Source organism: Nannospalax galili, unplaced genomic scaffold (assembly GCF_000622305.1).
Source record: "Nannospalax galili isolate Female #2095 unplaced genomic scaffold, S.galili_v1.0 scaffold185, whole genome shotgun sequence".
NCBI classification, from domain to species: domain Eukaryota; kingdom Metazoa; phylum Chordata; class Mammalia; order Rodentia; family Spalacidae; genus Nannospalax; species Nannospalax galili.
This window is the reverse complement of record NW_008355474.1, coordinates 1,295,434-1,316,386: the sequence shown is the minus strand read 5'-3', so window position 1 is coordinate 1,316,386 and position 20,953 is coordinate 1,295,434. Positions and strand designations below refer to the sequence as shown.

The 20,953-nt window shown below is 42.8% G+C and overlaps 2 pseudogenes; both read left to right on the top strand.

Moving 5' to 3' along the window:
- Window positions 1-1,906: 1,906 nt before the first annotated feature.
- Window positions 1,907-10,556, top strand: LOC103749932 (annotated as a pseudogene).
- On the top strand, window positions 9,423-10,118 carry LOC103749930 (annotated as a pseudogene).
- Window positions 10,557-20,953: the final 10,397 nt, after the last annotated feature.

Sequence of the window (20,953 nt, the reverse complement as noted above, 5' to 3'; positions counted from 1 at the left end):
CAATGGGGCTGGGTGTGGTGACTCACTCTTGCAATCCCAACACTTGAGAGGCAAATATCCTAGAATAATGAATTTGAGGCCAGCCTAGGCTACATAGTGAGCTCCTGTCTCAAAAAACTAAGAAAGGAGTTAGGTACGTTAGCATACTCCTTTAATCTCAGCACTTGGGAGGCAGAGGCAAGCAGATCTCTGGGAAATTGAGGTCAGCCTGGTCTACATAGTGAGTTCCAAGTCAGCTAGAGCTACAGGAAGACCCTGTCTCAAAACAAACAAAACAAAACAAAACAAAAAAAAACCACAAGCAAACAAAAAAACTAAGAAAGGAAAGAAACAAAGAGGAAGAAACTAGAAAGAGTAACATGAGTGGTGGTGTTCCTGGATAGAAGGTCAAGACAACTCGCTAGTTGAGAATAATAAACTACAGGCTGGAGAGATGGCTCAGTGGTTAAGAACACTGGCTGCTTTTGCAGAGGACTTAGGTTCAGTTCCCAACACCCACATGGGGACTAAGAGTCATCCATAACTCCAGTTCCGGGGAATCTGATGCCCTCTTCTGGCCTCCATAGGCATTGCAGACACATGGTACACTTAAATCCATGCAGGTAATGCACTCCTACATACAAAATTTTAGCCAGGCGTGGTGGCGCACACCTTTAATCCCAGCACTTGGGAGGCAGAGGCAGGCAGATCTCTGTGAGTTCAGCCAGCCTCATCTACATAGTGGTTCCAGGACAGCTGGGGCTACAGGGAGACCCTGTCTCAAAAAAAACAGAAAAAAAACAAAAAACAAAAAATGTTTTCGCTTGTGGACCAGAGCACCACAGAAGCCCTACCAAAGTTGAGCAAGGCCTTTGTAGGCTCATGCCAGGGGCACTTCTCAACACTGGGGAGAAAGCCAGCGGTGGCACACGCCTGTAGTCCCAGCACTTGGGAGACAGAGGCAGGCAGATCTCTGTGAGTTCAAGGCCAGCCTGGTCTACATAGTGAGCTCCAGGACAGCTGGGGCTACAGGGAGACCCTGTCTCAAAAAAGACAAAAAAAATTAAAAAGAAAATAATGAACTGAAAATCTTTTAATTATTTATTTTTATTTGTACAAATGTTTGACTTCCAGTGTGTTTTACTGGTATGTGTGTAGTGCCTGAAGAGGGTGAAAGAGGGCAGCAGAGCCCCCATGTGGGTGCTGGGAGCTGAACTCAAGTCCTCTGGAGAACACCAAGTGCTCTTAACCTATCCAGCCCCCAAACTGAAGATTTTTAATAAAATAAACAGTCTTTCAGAAATAGTGCTAAAGCTTGAGTGGGCAAAGAAGAAGTGAATGGAAGGGTAGCTAGGTTCAGCTAGCTCTATTGGGGTAAGAGATGTGTCTAAACAAAGGATACAGCCTGGGAAATCAGAGCACAAGGTCCCAAGCAAGGGTGTCCCCACCAAGGACAGCTTGTTGTGGAGTGTCAGAATACATCCAGGGCTAGAGGACTCTGAGGGAAGTGCTATATAACTTAGCATGGGGAACACAGGGGGGTTTCTTCAGGGGAGGTGATCCTTCTTATAGAGACAGAGCCCAAAAAGTGATCTAGAGATAGAGATGGGGGGGTGGCAGCAGCAATAAAAGATTGATACATACAAGGGCAGTCATTAAATAAGATGAGTGCTAAACTCACTGTCAGAGAATGGAGTCACGACTACAGAAGAGAAAACTCACAAGGTTGGATTGGAATGTAAAGGATCATGTGAAGTCATGGTTTTCAGTTTAGACAGAGAAATAAATATAGTCACAGATTTATATCTCAAGCTTAGCCCACTGAGAGGACCTGGGAGAGGCAACATCCCAAGCTAAGCACACAGTGTCAAGATGTATAGAGTAGGCAGAGATCCAACAGAGAGCTGAAAGCAGAACAGTTGCCAAAATGCACCCAGAGCTCAGTGATGCCAACCCCAGTGGAGGGACCGCACTGGACACCCAAGGCATCTTTGAAAAGCCATAGTACTCCCCATGAAACAGGCAGCCTGAGCAGCCCTGTTTCTTTGAAAGAAACTTAATTTGTAACTTGAAAACAAAATCTTGGACTGAGGATGTAGCTTAGTTGGTAGAAAGCTCACCAAGCATACGAAAAGCCCTGGGTTAGATCCCTAACACTGCATAAACTGGGCATGGTAGCCCAGGCTGGTAATCTTCCCAAACACTTGGGAAGTAGAGGCAGAAGGATTAGAAGTTCATCCTCCACTACAGGAAACTGTCTCAAAATTAAATAAAATCTTTAACTAAGTGTGGTAGTGAACACTTGTAATCCTAACACTAGGAGGCTGAGGAAGGAGAATTGTGACATGTTTGAGGACAGCCTAAGCTACACAGTGAGTTTAAGACTAGCCTGGGCTACAATGTGAGAGCCTGTTATTTTTTTTTAAGCAAATAATAAACAAAACCTTCACACACAGATGAACAAATATTTATGTTAGAAAAAAGGAAGAAATTTCAAAAATCAACTCTCCAAGTCATTAGAGAAAAGAAGAGCAAATTAAGTAAAGGAAATAAGAGAAGAAATCAATGAAATAGGAAACAGTCAGGCATTAGAGAAAAATCAATGAGACAGAAAGCTGGTTCTTTGGCAAGATCAATGACATTGATAAACCTCTGGATAGACTGATCAAGAAAAGAGAAGGGAAGATGCAAATTGCCAATACATGCTGATTTAAGTTCACTTTGCTCTTAGGCTAAACATCCACATAATTCTAGAGTTAAGTCTACAAAAACAAGTTTATTTTTAAAGTCTAGGGTTCACTCCAGCCCTTTCACCCAGTCTCCTGCATTCCTATGTGTTATTTGATTATTTGTGCTTTTTCCTCCATTGTTTAGCATTAAAAATTGGAGTAGGCTGGCAAGAAGGTTCAAGTGGGTAGAGGTGCTTGCCACGCAAGCTTGGCAACTTGAGTTCAATCCCTGGAACCCACATAAAAATAGAAGGAGAAAAATGACTCCGTAAAATTATCCTTTGATTTCCACTTGCAAGCCCTAACACATGCATGATGTACACTTACACACAATAATAATAAAGACATATATATATACATATGTAAAACAGAAAGTGCATGCGTAGTGAATACATTTGCACCATTGTTCTTGTTTTGTTTTGTTTTTTGTTTTTTTTGTGTTTGGTTTGTTTGTTTGGCTTGTTTGGTTTGTTTGTTTGGTTTGTTTGGTTTGGTTTGTTTGGTTTGTTTGTTTGTTTGGTCTTTTTGAGACAGAATCTCCTTGTAGCCCCAGCTGGCTTGAAACTCACTTTGTAGACCAGGTTGGCCTTGAACTCTCAGAGACTGGCCTGCCTCTGCCTCCTGAATGTTGGAATTAAAGGTGTGTGCACTGTTTTAAGGACTGATTTGTCTTTTAGTTGGGACTCCGGGAAAGGGCTTAAGTTTCTTGTGATATAGTTGTAGGTCTTGGTGAAACAGGTCTTAAAGCTTGGGAGACTGATACAGGAAAGTTGCCAAAAGTTGCAGGCCAGCCTGAGCAACATAGTTAGTCCTTGCCTTAAAACGAAAAAAGGATTCTTATGACACGCTCAAATATGATCAATATGTTCAAACAAAAAATTCTTGGTATGGTTCAAAAATATATGCTCAAAAGAACAGTGAATGCAGTTACAGTCAATGAATATCACAGAGGATGCCTAAGGGACCCTACTCCACAGAAGAGGGGTTCTAGCAGAGGCCATCCAAATTAGCTTTCCAAATTAATCTATTTTTCAGAATCCCATTTTGTATTGAAAGGACCTGCTCATGTAGATTCCCTTTATCATGCGGCCAGTGTGACTTTGACCAAAGGACAAGTGTGTTTTGGACAGAGGATAGACTCTTCTGTGACCCTTTGCCTTTATAAAGCATTATATAACTTTTCCTCGGGGGTGGCATGAACAGATGTCTGTCCCCTCCAGATGTGACAACAGACCAAAGAAACAATTCCACCCAAGTCTAACTTGATGAACCAATGAGTTTATTGGGGCTACTTAAGGAGCATGGGCAGCTCAGTCAGCCACATCACTGAAAAGCCTGTCCACACATGGGTGACACTTGAGAAAGCTGCATCCCAGGAGCACCCAGCTAGACTTGAAGACAGCTGCACCAGAGTCTTCTCTCTCCAGCAACTTATCTTACTGCTTATATAAATGGGGAATCTTATACCTTTGTGACCCTTGTATGTTTCCTGGGCTGCCCTAATCTCAAGTCTCTCTCTTTCCTCGAGGAGGGAATACTTCAAATTGGAGGGAATACCTCCAAACATAATGACTGTTCACTTAAAAAAAAAAATTCATTAAAACTATGGCCATGGAGGGGCTGTAGAAATGGCTCAGCTCTTAAGAGTGATTACTGCTCTTCCTGAGGACCTGGGTTTGGTTCCCAGCACCCACATTAGGCAGCTCACAATGGTCTGTAACTCCAGTTCCAAGGGATCTGAAGCTCCCTGGCTGGCCTCTGTAGGCACTTACACACATGGTATACATAAAGTCATGTGGAAACACAGGCATACGCATAAATAAAAATAATGAATAAAATTTTTTTAAATAATAAATAAATCTTTAAAAAAAACTATAGTTATGGGACTGAGAGTGGAGCTCATTAATAAGACATGTTCTTAGCATGTTCAAAGCCCTGGGTTTAATTTCCAACACAAAACTATAGTTACTTGTTTTATCCTGACATAAAATATAAACATTGTACTGGTAATACAACTGGTACATACATTTAATTTAATGTTATTGCTGCCCTCAGCAGCCATATGGTGACCATGTCTACCTAGTGACAGGTATTTGTAGTAATTCTTGATTTTGTTGTAGTTACATAAACACTTGCATAGCTTGATTCAGTTGTTTGAGTTTATTTTCAGTTTGAAGGCAATGATGCTCTAAAAATTTATACTTGATGGATGCTTTTAGTCACTAGGCCTTACTTGATAGATATGTTCAGTTGTTAATGTGAGAAGAATCTCCTGAGGCCATTGAGATGGCTTCGGGGGGTAAAAGCATTTGACATGCAAGCCTGTTGATCTCAGTTCAATCCCTCGAACCCATGTAGAAGTGGAAGGAGAGAACCAACTCCACAAAGTTGTCTCTAACTTCCACATGTGTGCCATGGCACATGTGGTCCCACATGTACACATAACGATAATAACAAAAAATTAAATATAAAAAAGTTAAGGGGCTGGAAAGATGGTCCAGTGATTAAGAGTACTAGCTGCTCTTGCAGAGGATCTGGGTTCGGTTCCCAGCACCCACATGGTGGCTAACAACCATCCATAACTACAGTTCCAGGGAATCCAATGCCCCTTTTGGCCTCTGAGGGCATTTCACACACAGGTGCACTTATGTACATGCAAACACTTAGACACACAAAATAAAAATAAATAGCAAAATTGAAAGAAAATCTAAGCAATCTCCTCTACCCATTTGCTTCATGAGACTGATGAGAACTGCCAAGTTATCTCTCCAGCCCCATAAGCCCATTTTTTTAAAAACTTAGGGCTGAATGGGGAAGGAAGTATAACATTGATTAAGATGTTCTGTATGAAATACACAAAAATTCAATTAAAAAAAAAAAACTTGGGGCTGGAGAGATGGCTCAGAGGTTAAGAGTACTGGCTGCTCTTGCAGAGGAGCCAGGTTTGATTCCCAGTACCCACATGGCAGCTAACAACCATCCATAACTCTGGTTCCAGGGGATCCAATGCCCTCTTCTGACCTCCACAGGCATTGCATGATACAGGTGCACTTACATGCATGCAGGCAATACACTCATACACACAAAATTAAAATAATAAGCCGGGCATAGTGGTGCAGGTCTTTAGTCCCAGCACTGGGGAGGCAGAGGCAGGCAGATCTCTGTGAGTTGGCCAACCTTGTCTACATAGTGAGTTCCAGGTCAGCTGGGGCTACAGGGAGGCCCTGTCTAAAAAAGACCAAAAAATAAATACATAAGTTAATTAATTAATTTAAAAAAATTTTTTAATGGGGCTGGTGAGATGGCTCAGCAGTTAAGAGCACTAGCTGTTCTTGCAAAAGACCTAGGTTCAAATCCCAGCACCCACATGGCAGGTAACAACTCTCCATAACTCCAGTTCTAGGGGAATCTGATGCCCTCTTCTGTCCTCAGTGGACACTGCATGTCATGGGTGCACTTATACACATGTAGGCATAATGCTCATATACATAATAAAAAACAAATTAAAAAAACTTGTTTACTTATTTGTTTTGGTGATTCTGCGGCTAGAACACAAGGCTCTATCATGTTAGAGCTCTATCTAACTGAGCTGTATCTCAGCTCCCCTGCCTATTTATTTATAGAATTTGTATACTCCAGCCAGGCATGGTGGTGTGTGCTTTTAATCCCAGCACTCAGGAGGCAGAGGCAGGCCGATCTCTGTGAGTTCAAGACCAGCCTGGTCTACATAGTGAGTTCCAGGCCAGCTGGGGCTACAAGGAGATCCTCTCTCAAAAAGACCGAAAAAAAAAAAAAAAGAATTCAGTTCAGATGGACTGGAGAGATGGCTCAGTGATTAAGAGCACTGACTGCTCTTTCAGAGGACCCAGGTTCAATTCCCAGCACCCACATGGTGGCTAACAACTGTCCATAATTTCAGTTCCAGAGGAATCTGATGCCCTCTTCGGTCCTCCTTGGGCATTGCACAACATAGGTGTAGGTGTACTTACATATATGCAGGCGTAACACTCATACACATAAAATAAAAATAAATAATTTTTATAAATAATTCAGTTCAGTAGTGTTAAGTAGTATATTTACATATACTTGTAATAGATCTCTAGAACTCATTTCACCTCAGAAAACAAACTCTAAGGGCTGAAGAGTGGAGCTCAGTGGTAAAGCATGTACCTAGGGTAGATGAGGCCCTGGGTTCCATTACAGCACTTCAGAAAAGCTGAGACGCTAGAGAGCTGGCTCAGCTGGAAAAAATAGGTTACTGGGTATGAAGGATTACACCCCAGCCTCATTTCCTGACAGCCTCTCTCTGCTTCATGGTCCACAGAGATGAGAGGAATCTAGTCACACTCTCCCATTGCCATGAATTCTGTCATGCCTTCCCTGCCCCAATTAACCCTCCCAAAACAGGGGCCAAAAGAAATCTTTCTTCCCTTGAGTTGTATCAGGTATTTTGTCACAATAACAAAAAATTGCCACCATCCATTTCCAGAACTGTTTTCACCTTGCAAAGCTGAGACTGTACCCATTCAACTCTAAGTCCCACCCTCCTTTCCCTGTTCCCTGGCAACCCTCCTTCTACTTTCTATCTCTATAGAGTTAATTTTTTTCATCTTCGGTTGGAGTTTAGCTCAGTGATATAGCCTTTTCCTAGCATGTGTGAGGCCCTGAGTTAGATCCCCAGCAGCACACACACACACACACACACACACCATCTTGTATTACAGTAATATAATTAAACAGGTATTTTGAGACAGGGTCTCCCTAGTAGCCCCAACTAGCCTGGATCTCACTATGTGGACCTGGCTGGCTTCAATCTCACAGAGATCCGCCTTCCTTTGCTTCCCAAGTGCTGAGATTTAAGGCATGTGCCACCATGCCCAGCTAAATGTGTATGTGTGTGTGCCAGCTTCTCTGTATGTGCATCAGATGTATGCAGGTACCCACAGAGGTCAGAAGAAGATAGAACCCCTGTAATTGGAATTGGGCAGTTATGAGTTGCCCAGTGTGGGTGCTGGAAACCAAACCCAGGTCCTCTGCAAGAGCAGCTAGCGCTCATAACCACTGAACCATCTCTCCAGCTTCCTTTTTTCTTTTAAAACAGTTTTTTGAAATTAGATAGGTTTGCACTTCCTTCCTACCATTCAGTGTTACTGCTGAACAGCAATTTTTTAACTTCTTTTCATTGTGGTATTTGCTTTTGTTTCTAAGAGTATGCATGAACATCTGTTTCTTGATTTCTCAGTGTAGAATATGGTCACATGATTTAGGATCATGTGCCCCTCAGGAGCCACCATCACTGCTTGCAAACACCATTCCTGCTCTTCTGTCTCTACCCTCAGCCCGGCAAGTACGGTTGGACCACTCTCCATGGGTCTTTCCTCCATGTTTACGGTTCAAAGCTCGCTCATGTAGAGGTCCATAATTTCGCTTCTTTTCTGGCAATAGCTATTTGTTTTCTTTTAATTAATTGTTACTTTATCTTTAAATGCATTTGGTTTTGAGTTTTTTTTTGTTTGTTTTGGTTTTTGGCTTTTTGAGTCAGGGTCTCACTATACAGTTCTAGCTGGCCTGGAACTCAATATATAGACCAGGCTGGCCTCAAATTCATGGAGATTCATCTGCCTCTACCTCCTGTGTCCTGGGATGAAGGTGTGTGCCACCACACCCAGTTCATTTCATTTTTCTATACGCTTATCACTAATGCAAGCTCAAATTCTCTACCAGAACTCCCAGGCTCCTCAAAACTGCCAAAGACGCCAGGCAGTGTATCTTATTTTTCTGTCTGCCTGTCTTTCTGTCTGTCTGTTTGTTTGAGGTAGAGTCTCACTGTGTAACCCTAGGTTTCCTGGAACTCACTAGATAGACCAGGTTGGCTTTAAATTCACAGAGATCCACCTGCCTCTGCCCTTCCCAGGGCTGGGATTAAAAGAGTGTCCCACTGTGCCCAGCCCAGCACAGTATATCTGGTTTTTTATTTTATTCATTTGGTTTTTGGTTTGTTTGGATTTTTTTTCTCTTTCTTAGTTTTTGGAGATAAGATCTCATGTAGCCCAGACTGAATCCACTGCCTCCATCTCTTGAGTGTTAGAATTATGGGCATGAACCAGCACACCTGGATAGTACATCACTTTAATTTTTTTTTTTTTTTTTTTTTGGTTCTCTGCTTCCTGTGCCCGCTTGAAGATGTGAACACTCAGCTTTCTACTCCAGTCACTTCCTGCTGCCATGCCTCCTGCCTTGATAGACTCTTATCCCTCTGGAACCATGCATCAAATACACTCTTCCTTCTATAAATGGGCTTGTCCATGGTGTTTTAACACAGTAACAGAAAAGTAACTAATATATAAGTTGGTACTTAGAGTGGGGTATTGCTGTGAAGAATCTGACCATGTTTATTGGAGGAATTTGGAAGTTAGGACTAGAAAAGCAGTTGAATGTTGCAAGCAGAGTTTAACAGGCCATTCTAGTAGGCTCCTAGAAGAAAGTAGTGCTGAGACTAATGTACTTCCAGAGAGAAATAAGGCCTTGGAACATTTTGCCGGAGCATCTGGCTGCATTCTACTCAAGGCCAAAGAATTTGCCAGAAGCTAAATTAAAACATAATGAGCTAATTTCTTTGACAGAGAAAATTTCAAGATAATATAATGCAGAATAAGTGTGGCTATTAATGGTGAATATTACACAGATCTACAATTTAAAAAAAGAAAATGGGGGATGGCGGTCCCATCACTGTGCCTCAGCTCGTGGCTTGAGAAGCCGTCCTCAAGTACTGAGTTTGGTGATGGCGCTAATGAATTGACTGAAGCACCTACTTTTTCTTTTGCGACCTCCACGGAGTAGGGCACCAGGTAGTGAATGGGTCCTCACCACTCGGCCCCTCCGGGCCCCAGGTGGAGGCCTCACCTGTGGACCTTAGGCTCGGGCGTGACTGCAGCCCGAGAGGTGCGAGGTGTCCCAGTGCGCGCATTGCCATGCCGAGCTCGCGGACTCGGTGCACCTGGCCTGGGACCTGTTGAGGACCCTCAGGGCCGTGGTCTTCTCCAGAGTCACATGTAACGTCGTTTTGGAGGCGCCCTTGCTGGTTGGCATTGAAGGTTCCCTCAAATGCCGCACATACAACCTTTTATTCTGTAGTTCCTATGACGTTCCTGTTGGCTTCCATCTCTATTCCACCCATCTGTTCTGGCTGCCTTGAGAGGACACTTCTGCCTTTCCTGTGATAAAATGGTGTGCTATCTCTTAAAAACAAAGGCCGTAGTAAATGCATCTGAGATGGATATTCATAATATATCTCTACCAGAAAAGATTGCAGAGATGAAAGAGAAGATAATGCTAATGCATAATATCTTGAATTCACTGATGAAGACCCTGAAGGAAATGAGTCATGATCAGTCCAATCAAGAAAAATGATCCAGAAGCAACACAGAAGTACAGGTTCAGAATTTTTTGTCATCTTCAATAACTGGGACCATTTGGTCATTTCTTTTTAATATCTATTTTTAATTATGTGTATCTGTGTCTATGTGAGTGTACCACGTGTGCAAGTGCATGTGGGGGCCTCCCCACTGCTCACTGGACACAGAGGGGCCCTGGGCACATCAGAAGGGATGCTCCTGAAGAAGCGTCCTGACTTATCTCCACACTGAAGAATGAAACGTCTTGATTAACTTGCTTAAGGAATGTCACAAAAATCACAACATCCTGAAATTTTTTGGTCATTGCGATGATCTTGATCCTGAGATGAGATGTTTGAAGAATGAGTACATGGAAAAGAGGACCAGGAGCAGGGAACATGGAGATGCAGTGCAAAAGAGGCCTTTCAGTCTTCCAGAAGAACCTGAAAATTAGGTTATTGCTTCACTGGATGCCTCAGCTGAGAGAAGCTCTTCAGGGCTGTTGGTCCATAGCTCCAGGAATCCTTTCTATTTGGTTTCCAGGGTTCTTTCAGTGAAAACTGGTCCATGGAGAACTGAATAATGGGGAGATGTAGTAACCTGGATCCTCAGTACTGTCTACATCTCCTTAGTACTACTGTACCACTTTCAAATAATATAATTTGACATTTTAAAACAAAAAGATGGACGCCAGATGTGTTTATGAATGCCTCCAATCTCAGCAATTGGAAGGTAGAGGTAGGAAGAGCAGAAGTTCAAGTTCACCCTTTGATACATACCAAATTTAAGACCAACCTGGGCTTCATGAAATCTTGTCCCAAACACCCATTTCCCAACAAAAATCATTTTAGAGTCTACCTTTGAGCATGTGCTTTTCCTCAGCTCATCAGCCCACTCTATTTGTGGGAGCATTTTTCTTAACCTTTCTGTATTTGTTACTTGTTATTTTAGCGTATTGATTTTATAATACCTGTCTGAAAATGTTTCACTGCTAATTACAGATTTACACAATATCCCTATGTCCATTGAGCTAAAGATGCAGGATTGGTCAGTAAATAGTTGAGGTTAATGATGGTACTCCTACATGGAGCAGTTATATGAATATTGATAAATCATTTTTACTTCTGTAAAATAGATGTGTCATATTCTAATAGTTAACAAATTGAATAAATTAAAAAAAAAAGAAAATGGGGGGCCAGGCATGGTGGCACACACTTTTAATACCAGCTCTTGGGGAGGCAGAGGTAGGCAGATGTCTGTGGAGGCTAGCCTAGTCTACATAGTGAGTTCCAGGCCAGCTGAGGCTACAGGAGGACCCAGTCTCAAAAAGACAAAAGAAAGAAAGAAAGAAAGAAAGAAAGAAAGAAAGAAAGAAAGAAAGAAAGAAGAAAGAAAGAAGAAAGAAAGAAAGAAAGAGGAAAGAAAGAAAGAAAGAAAGAAAGAAAGAAAGAAAGAAAGAAAATGGAACAGAAAGAAAGAAGGAAGGAAGAAAGAAAGAAAGAAAGAAAGAAAGAAAGAAAGAAAGAAGGAAAGAAAGAGAAAGAAAATGGAACAGAAAGAAATACCAAATGTACAATTTGAAGAGAAAACAAAAGCACTAGAAAGCTAAATGTTGGAGCCAAGGTCTTTGCTGAAGAAGCTCTCTTTGATAAGGAGATTAGAGCCATGAAGGAGAGCCTTCCAAATTTGTACTTGAACTATGGAAGGAGTACCCTCAGGACAAGAACACACCCAAGTAGGCTTCCAAATTATGAAAGGAAAAGGCCTAAGGAATTTCCTGCTCCTAAAAAAACCACAGCAGACAAAAGCTGATGATGTGGATGAAGCCAGCCTAGATCCATCCCAAGCTGGCATCAGAGGCAAGAAAGATTCAAGAGTGAAGGGGTCATTGGCTTTTCCACTGAAGTTTCAGAGAGCTGTAGAGTCCAGGCAATGTATAGCCTGAGAGTCCCTGCATAAAAAAGGCCCTAACAGGCACAGAGGCACTTAGAAGCCATTGGTTGCATGAAGCGGTGAAGGTGAAGACCTGGGTGTGTTCTTGTCCTGAGGGTACTCCTTCCATTGTTCAAGTACAAATTTGGAAGACCCTCCTTCATGGCTCTAATCTCCTTATCAAAGAGAGCTTCTTCAGCAAAGACCTTGGCTCCAACATTAAGCTTTCTAGTTGGTTGGCAGTGGAGGCCCCAAAATGCTGGAGATGCCAGAGCTGTGAGGCATCTGCCAAGGAGAGCTGCATACAAAGAGTGGTACCAGCCCAAGAGGAAGATATATGTTGCAGGCAGCAAAGGTGGGTGGAGCCATCTAAGCCCTTTGGAAGTAAAGTCCCAGACATTGGATGGGCATGGAGCAGAATTTGGTGCTTGCCCTGCTGGGTTTCAGTCTTGTTTTGGTCTGGTATATCCTTACTATGCCTTCAGTCCTCCCTTTGGAATGTAACTGTGGATTTGGTTCCATTGCATGTTAGAAATATGTAATTTGCAGGCAGGCATGGTGGTGCACACCTTTAATCCCAGCACTTGAGAGGCAGAGGCAGACAGATCTTTGTGAATTTTGTGAATTCTAGGCCAGCCTGGTCTACATAGCAAGTTCAGGAACACCCTGTCACAAAAAGACAAAAAAAAAGAAAGAAAGAAAGAAAGAAAGAAAGAAAGAAAGAAAGAAAGAAAGAAAGAAAGAAAGAAAGAAGAAATTTGCTTTTTGATTTTGCAGGGATCTACAGTTAAGAGAATGTTTTCAGTCTCAAAAGAGACATTGGATTCTGGACTTTTTGAATAGTGTGGAGACCGTGGGGACTTTTGAAGTTAAACTAAATGCATTTTGCATTATAATATGGTCTTGAGCCTATGAGAGCCAGGGAGTGGAATGTTGTGGTTTAAAGAATGTCTCCCATAGGTACCAAGTATTTGCTCACTTGATCCCCAGCTCATAGCACTGTTTGGAGGGGTGATGGAACCTTTAAGAGGGGTGGTCTTGCTGGTGTGGCCATGCTGGAGGAAGCATATCACTGGGGGCAGACTTTGAGAGTATATAGCTTGTCCACTTCCAGTCTGGCTCTCTCTCCTTCCTGTGCCTGCTTGAAGATATAAGCACTTAGTTTTCTGCTCCAACAACCTCCTGCCACCATCCTTTTTCTCCTCCTTCTCCCTCCTCCCCCATTATGGACTCTCTCTCTGGAACCATAAGCTAAATAAACTCTACCTTCTATTAAAAAAAAATGTTTTGGTGACAGGCTGGGGTATAGTGGTAGAATAAACGCTAGCATTTGCAAAGCTCTGGAGTCCATCCACATATGCACAGAGCTGGTGACATACAGTTTGTGTAGTGGCTCACACCATTAATCCCAGCACTTGAGAAGCTGGGGCAGGAGGGCTATCATGAGTACCAGAAGCTTCAGAGTGAGAGCCTATCTCAAAAAATACAAAACAAAACAAAAAAGCTGTTGACATCATTCCATAGTGTACCCTCATTCATTCACTAATGTCTACTTTCTGCTTCTTCAGGTTCCATCTCTTTGCTCAGGGTTCCCAGGTGTCTTTTCCACAGTCTCTGTGCCATGGGACCTGCCAGACCTTCTGGGGGACCCATAAGGAGGAAGCCTGGAAACATAAGAAGTTGACAAAGGTCATCTCAGGATAAGGTCTGCACCCCCAGATGGGAGTCACTGCCTCTGTATTTACTGATAGATGACCGAGGCATAGACAGAGGGGGCATGAACCCTAATCCTAGAAGGTGGGATTCAGAATTCACATATGAGAGAGGACCTGTGATGCTCTTCTGCATCTAGCTTACCTTGTGGCATGATGATCTCCAGTTCTGTCCATTTTCCTGGACAACGTGATTTTGTTCTTCTCTGTGGCTGAGTGGTGCTCCATTGTATAGGTATACATTTTCTTAGCACTCACAAAACCCAGCCAGAAATTTCAAGATTTTATAGCCAGGGCTAGAGAGATGGCTGAGTGGGTAAGCACATTTGCTACACAAGATGAGGACTTGCATTCAGATCCCAGAATGCACATAACAAGCTTGGTGTGATCCCATGCACACCTGTAACCCCAGCACTGAGAACGGAGACAAAAGACTCACTGGGGCTCTGTGGCTATCAGTCTAGCTGAGAAACGAAAGTTCTGGGCTCAGGGAGAGACCCTTCCTCAAAGGTTAAAGAGGGGACCCCCCCAATGCCCTCCTCTGGCATCCATGAACACATAGGCTCAAGCAACCACAAACACACAAGTGTATATACCACACACAGACACTTCACACACATACATACATGTACACACACACACAGGTGCACATGCAAAAAGAATCTCTTTTTTATTTTTAAATTTATTTTATTTTATTTTATTTTGGTCTTTCTGAGACAGGGTCTCCCTGTAGCCCTAGCTAGCCTAGACCTCCCTATGTAGACCAGGCTGGCCTCAAACTCACAAAGATCCACCTGCCTCTGCACCTTCCAAGTGCTGGGATTAAAGGTATGTGCCACTACACCCAGCTGCAAAAAGAATCTTTTTAAAAAAGAGAGAGATGGAGAAATGGAGATAGAGACAGAGAGAGGGACAAAGAGAAAAAGTTAGTTCATGGCATAGTCTAAGCTCCAGAGCAAGACAATGTGACATGATATTTTGGGGGCTGGGGTATAGCAAGGAACAGAAGTAAATAATTATTACTGAGCTTCCATTCAAGTGAGCAATCAAACACACGACTATATATCACATTAGGACATGTTATACACTACAAGGAAAATTAAGGAAAGTGGGAAGAAAGATGGTGCTGGAGGAAGCAGATTTTATTGTGACTAGAAAAAGCGTTTCTAAAAAAGTTATTTGATCAGGGCCCTAAATGAAATAATGAAGTGAGTCACTTCATTGGGTGAGAAAACATTTCCCTCAGAAAGAACAGTCAATAAAGACTTTCGGATGTTTGGTCATGAATTAAAAGCAGGAAGAGTCAGGGTGATCATGAATGTTTGGTACCTTCAAATTATTTTCTCAATTAAATGTAAGGGTGATGGAAAGTCTGAGTGACAGCAGGCATTTCTTGACAGAAGTAATGAGCTGGAAATAAGGGGTAAGGTAAACTAGATGCACGGCACATGCCTATAATCTCAGCACTCAGGAACAGGAGGATCACTGAGGGTTCGAGGCCAACCTGAGCTATATAATGAGATCTTGTCTCAAAAATTGGGAAAATAGCATGGTAGCTCATGCCTCTAACCTCAGCACTCAGAAGTATAAGGTAGGAAAATCACCAAGGATTTGAGGCCAGCCTGGACTACACAGTGAGTTCTAGAACAGCCTGGACTACAGAGTAGTAAGACTCTGCTCAAAAGAAGAAACAAAACTAAACAACAACAACAAAAAGAAAAAAAGTAGGAAAAAAAGAAAAATATAAAGGGCTGGCAAGATGGCTCAGCAAGTAAAGGTGCTTGTTGTCAAACCTGACAACCTGAGTTTAATCCATGAGATCCATGTGGTAGAAGGAGATAATCTCCTGAAAGTTGTCTTCTGACCTACACACATGTGCCATGGCAAACACCGGCCTATATGCATGTATGCACATACACATACACACACATACACACACACACACGAATAAATGAATGTAATAATAAAAAGAATACGATAACCAGGCATGTTGGCACACACAAGTACTTGGGAGGCAGAGGCAGGTGGATCTCTGTGAGATTGAAGCCAGCCTGATCTACATAGTGAGTTCCAGGCCAGCTGGGGCTAAGGGAGACCCTGTCTCTCAAAAAAAAAAAAAAAAAAAATGCCGGGAGTGGTGGCATGCATCTTTAGTCCCAGACCTTGGGAGGCAGAGACAGGCATATCTCTGTAAGACTGAGGCCAGCCTGGTCCACATAGTGACTTCCAGGAGCCTGGGACTAGGGACTAGGGAGACCTAGTCAAACAGAAAAGAATAAAGAATAAGGTAGTCAAGGAGCACAATGCTTAATAACTGATCTTATTTTTGCTTTTCAATAAAGAGGATAAAACCCAGGGCCCCAACAATGCTCAGCAAGTGCAGCAAGTGGACCATTACTGAGCTACAGTCCAGCCCAGGAACTCAATTTTATAAGGTAAAGTCGGGGGGAGCTGGAGAGACGATTCAGTGGTTAAGAGCACTGGCTGCTCTTCCAAAGGGCTTGGGTTCCACTCCCAGCACCCACATAGCGGCTGACAGCCATCCATAACTTCAGTCCCATGAGATCCAACACATCTGGCCTCCATGGCCATTGCACACATGTGGTGCTCTTACATATGTTCAGATATAAAACACTCATACAAAAAATAAAAATGAAAAATAAATTTTTTTTAAAAAGGGTGAGGGTTAGGATGCAGCCACAGAGAAAATAAAGAAAAGAAGAGGAAGAAACCTATGTATATAGGAAGGCAAAAAACTAAGAAGTTGGTATGTTGCCTGTTTTCATCTATGTGGGTGACAAAATCAGCAAGTGTTAGCACAAAAGAAGTGACTGGAAAGAGGAAAAGGGGACAGCACACTGGGCACCAATATCTCCAACCAATGGAGAAAGGAATGAACCTGAGGATGGTGGGTGATGGACAATGAAGAATAATGGGTAGCCCAATGTAATGTTTCCAGTGCGTGTGTGCATGTGTATGTGTGTGTGTGTGTGTGTGTGTGTATGTCTTCGAGTGTATATGTATGTGTGTGTATGTGTGCATGTATAAGAAAAAGTATTCCTTTCTGGAAACAGCAGAGAGCAGTAGGGATCTACCTGGTGCTCGGCCCAGAGGTGAGGGCAGGGCTGCAGTAGGGATGTGCCCTGCACAGAGAGAGAACTCCAGCAGGAGACAGAACCCTGGCCACCAGCCCCCTTACCACCAATTACACAGAGGAGACCCCTATCTCTCACTTACCTCAAGAGGCTTAATGGTCTAGTGAGCAGTGATGTATTCAAGATATTGACAGAAAGGCAGTCTTGTGGTTTTAATCTTCAATGTCCCTCAAAAGCCATGTGTTGAAGGCTTGTCCTCCAGTGTGTGGTAACATCAGCTTTATGGAAGGAAGGGACATGTCCTTGAGGGAGTGTTTAGACATGCCCCTCCCTCTCCTCCTCCCCCAAGAGGTCAGTACTTTCCTCTACTACACACATCCTCTATGACCTCACTGTGGACCCAAAAACAATGGGACCAAGTGACTATGGATTGAGACCTCTAAAACTGTGAGCCAAAATAAACCTTTCTTCTTTTGTGAGGGGAAAGGTTTGATTTTTTTGTGTTTCGTTTTTGAGGTAAGGTCTTATTCTGTAGCCCAAGTTGGCCTGTACTTCACAGCAGTCCTGCCTCAACCTCCTGAGTGCTGGGATGACAGGCATGAGCCACCATGCCCAGCTCCCTTTCCTCCTTTAAGCTGATTTATCTGAGGTATTTGTCACTGGAACAGCCAACTGACTGACACAGGCAGCAATTTCTTGAGCAGTCTGCTCTAAGAGCAGCATTACCAGGGAGGGCTCATCTTCTCTCAGAGCAAAAAGGTGAAGATGGTCATGCATGGTGGCTCTATCATCCCAGCACTCAGGAAGTACAGACAGGCATGAGGATCCCAAGTTGCAGGCCAGCCTAGGACACAAAATGAGACCTTGTCTCCAAAAACTAAGAACTAGATTATACCTCGGTGTAGAGCCCTTGTCTTGCACATGTAAGGCCTTGGGTGTGACCCCCAGCACTGTCAAAAACCAAATACAGGAGTGTTCAGAGGAAGTAACCTTCCTCTGCTGAGCCCCTGAGATCCAGAGCTCGTGGGGGAAGGTTCTAAGCCTTCTTACCTTGGGGTGGGTGAGATCTCTGAAACAATATTTTTTTAATGTATAAGGACAAAAAGAAGCTAGGCATGGTGGCGCGCACCTGTAGTCCCAGCACTTGGGAAGCAGAGGCAGGCGGATCTCTGTGAGTTCAAGGCCAGCCTGGTCTACATAGTGAGTTCCAGGCCAGCTGGGACTACAGGGAGAACTTGTCTCAAAAAAAGATTAAAAGGACAAAAAGAAATCCGTGGAGTTGATTTCAGTTGAATAACATGCCCCCCACACCCCACTCCCCACCCTGCTTTTTTCTCTAAAACAGGATCTCAGGTAACCCAGCCTGTCCTCAGACTTGCTGTGTAGTAAGGATGACCTTGAACTTCTGATCCTGCTGCCTCCACTTCTCCAGTGCTGGATTCACAGGCTTGTATGACCACATCCACACCACACCACAGCCGATCAGGACTACAGGAGGCCCTGACTCAAAAAAAAGTAAAAATAAATAAATAAATAAATAAACAAACAAACAAACAAAACAAACAAATAACAAAAATCCAAGTCGCCCAGGGCTACAGAGCAAGACCTCATGTTAAACAGGCCAACAAAATAGCTGGGTGTCTGGGGCTGGAGAGGCCTAGAGGTGAGGACTTACTTGGGTTTGGTTCTCAGCTACTACATGGTGGTTCATGACCACATGTAACTCGGGTTCCAGAGGTTCTGACACCCTCTTCTGGCCTTTGTGGGCCTCAAGCATGGGCATGGTACATATACATACTTGCAGATACTTACACATACACAAAAACTAAAGAAATCTCTTTTAAAATTATGGAAAATAGCTGGGCGTGGTGGTGCATGCCTTTAGACCCAGCACTCAGGAGGCAGAGGCAGGCAGATCTTTGTGAGTTCAAGGCCAGCCTGGTCTACATACTGAGTTCCAGGCCAGCTGACTGCAGGGAGACCCTGTCTCAAAAAGACCAAAAAAAAAAAATTATGGAAAATAAAAAGCTAGATGTGGTAGCACCCACCTACAATCCCAGTACTTGGGAGGTGGAAGCAGATCAGGAGTTCAAGGCCATGCTGGGTTACATGAGACCTGTAAAATGGCAGTAAGTAGGCTGGGTATGGTGGTGCACACCTTTAATTCCAGCACTTGGGAGGCAGAGGCAGGCAATTCTCTATGAGTTTGAGGCTAGCCTGGTCTACGTAGTAAATTCCAGGCCAGCTAGGGTTACATAGGGTTACATAGTGAGACCTTGTCTCAAAAAACCAACAACAAAAAAGAAAAAAAAAACAGTAAATTAATTAATTAATTAATTAAAACATGAGTTTTAGGGTATTCAAACATTCAAACCAGCCAGTGATTCTCAGTATAATGGAATGTACATTCCAGAACATTAAAAGCATATACTAAAAATAGAAGTTTATATGTTTTCCAAAATTAACATATACTAAGCACAGATGGTGGATTAGAAGGAACCCTATATATTAAATAGATTGGAGAGGGTACCCACATAAACAAGAAAGAACAGAATAGAATAGGGTAGACAAAACAGGCCTGGGGATATTGATCAGTGGTGCACAAGGCCCTGGCTTCAGTCCTAGCACCAAAACAATAAATAAATGAAAGCCACTTCACCCAGACCAACTGAGAAAGTAAATCTCAATCTTGCCCACCTGAGGTAAAACAAGCAAGCAAGCAAATAGAACAGAGTGTTCAGTATATAATATTATTATCATTTCAGTCAGCTCTTGTTGCATTAAAAAGCTGACCTGATGGATCTCTGTGAGTTCAAGGCCAGCCTGCTCTAAAAAGTGAGTCCCAGACCAGCTAGGGAGACCCTGTCTCAAACAGACTGAAAAAAATCTAGAAAGGGGTTCATGAGATTGTTCAGCACATGAATGTGCTAAGCTTGATGACCTGAGTTTGATCCCAAGGACTTACCTGGAGGTTAGAGAAAACTGACTCCTGAAAGTTGTCCTTTGACCTCCACAAACAAATAAACAAGAAAAAGCAAATAAATAAATGTAATAACAAGAAAATATTCAAAAAGAATCTGAAGACATTGGCATGCTCATACACTGCTAGTGGAAAGTGTGTGTGACACAGCCACAGTGGGGGAACTGTCAGTTCTTCTAGAGCTTAAACATTTAGTTATAATGTTATTTAGAAATTCTACCCTAGATTGACCAGAGGTGGTGGCAAATGCCTTTAATCTCAGCACTGAGGAGGGAGAGGCAGGTGGATCTTTGTGAGTTCAAGGCCAGCCTGTACTACATAGCGAGTTCCTGACCAGCTGGGGCTACAGGGAGACCCTGTCTCAAAAATACCAAAAAAAAAAAAAGAGAGAAAGAAAGAAAGAAAGAAAGAAAGAAAGAAAGAAAGAAAGAAATTTCACCTCTAGGTATATACCTGAGAGACATGAAAACATATCTCTACATAAAAACCTGTATATAAAAGTTTATAGCAGCATTATTCTTAGTAGCCAAAAAGTAGAACAATTCTCATGTCCATCTTTTGTTGAATGGACAAATAAATGTGACACATACCCAAGACACAATGGTATTTGACAATAAAAAGTAATAAAATGCTTACACATGCTAAGACACAGATTAACCTTGAAAGCATGTTAAATAAAAGAAGCCAGTCACACAGTTATATGTTACATGGTTCCCTCTGTATATGCAATGTCCAGAAGAGACAAATCTATAGAAACAGGAAGTAGATTAGCAGTTGCCTAGGACCAGGAATAAAGGGTGAGTTAGGGAATTATCATTGTTTGGCTTCTGTTGTGATGAAACACTCAGACCAAAAGCGACTTGGGAAGGAAAGAGTTTATTTCATCTTATGCCTCCAAGGCACAATCCATCTTTGAAGGAAGTCAGGCAGGAACTGGAGTCAGGAACTGAAGCAGAGACCATGGAGGAATACTGCTTACTGGCTTGCTTCCCCCTGGCTTACTCAGCTAGTTTTTTGTTTTTTTTTTATGGAACCCAGGCCCATCTTCACAGGGATGTCAATGGCCACAGTGGACTGAGCCCTCCTATATCAATCAGCAAATAAGAAAATGCCTCATGGGGCTAGAGAGATG